This window comes from Leguminivora glycinivorella, chromosome 9, assembly GCF_023078275.1.
Source record: "Leguminivora glycinivorella isolate SPB_JAAS2020 chromosome 9, LegGlyc_1.1, whole genome shotgun sequence".
NCBI classification, from domain to species: Eukaryota; Metazoa; Arthropoda; class Insecta; order Lepidoptera; family Tortricidae; genus Leguminivora; species Leguminivora glycinivorella.
The window spans coordinates 2,263,349-2,263,942 of NC_062979.1; positions in this window are offsets into that span (position 1 = coordinate 2,263,349).

Genomic DNA, 594 nt, shown 5'->3' on the forward strand with positions numbered 1-594 from the left:
ACTAGTACACTGGTCAAAAAGAGAAATAAAAAAACAAAGTGTGATGTAAAGCTGCATTTTTGGTATGTTATTTGGGGTCCTTGGGGGAATGTAGGACTATATTTTGCAAGCAAAAAAATGATGTGCTAACTTCGTAATTTAAAAAAAAAAGTAAAAAAATCAGACTTTTTTTGGTTTTTGCCGTTTTATTAAAAAAATATGCATTTTTGGTCAAAAGTTGCTTTGTAATGTTGAAAGCGCATTAAATTTCAAACAGTTTGACATATTTTTTATCAATGTCCGTCAAATATTTTTTGAGATACGAAGCGTCAAAAAAAGAGCATTTTTCCCCTTTCTATGAAAATATTCGTTTTGCTAATATTTTGAGACAGATATCAGCAAAACAACTCAGACTATTACATAAATTGTAAAATAAAAATGTAGAAAATTTCACTAGCTTTCATTTAAGACCAAAAGAGTGCCAGTTATTTAAAAAAATAGGATTATATCATAAGTCTAGTATAACTGGATCAGAAATAATCGGTGGATGGTAATGGCCAAATGGGATAGTTTACATATATTTACAGGAGGCGTAGCGGAGAACGAATTATTATT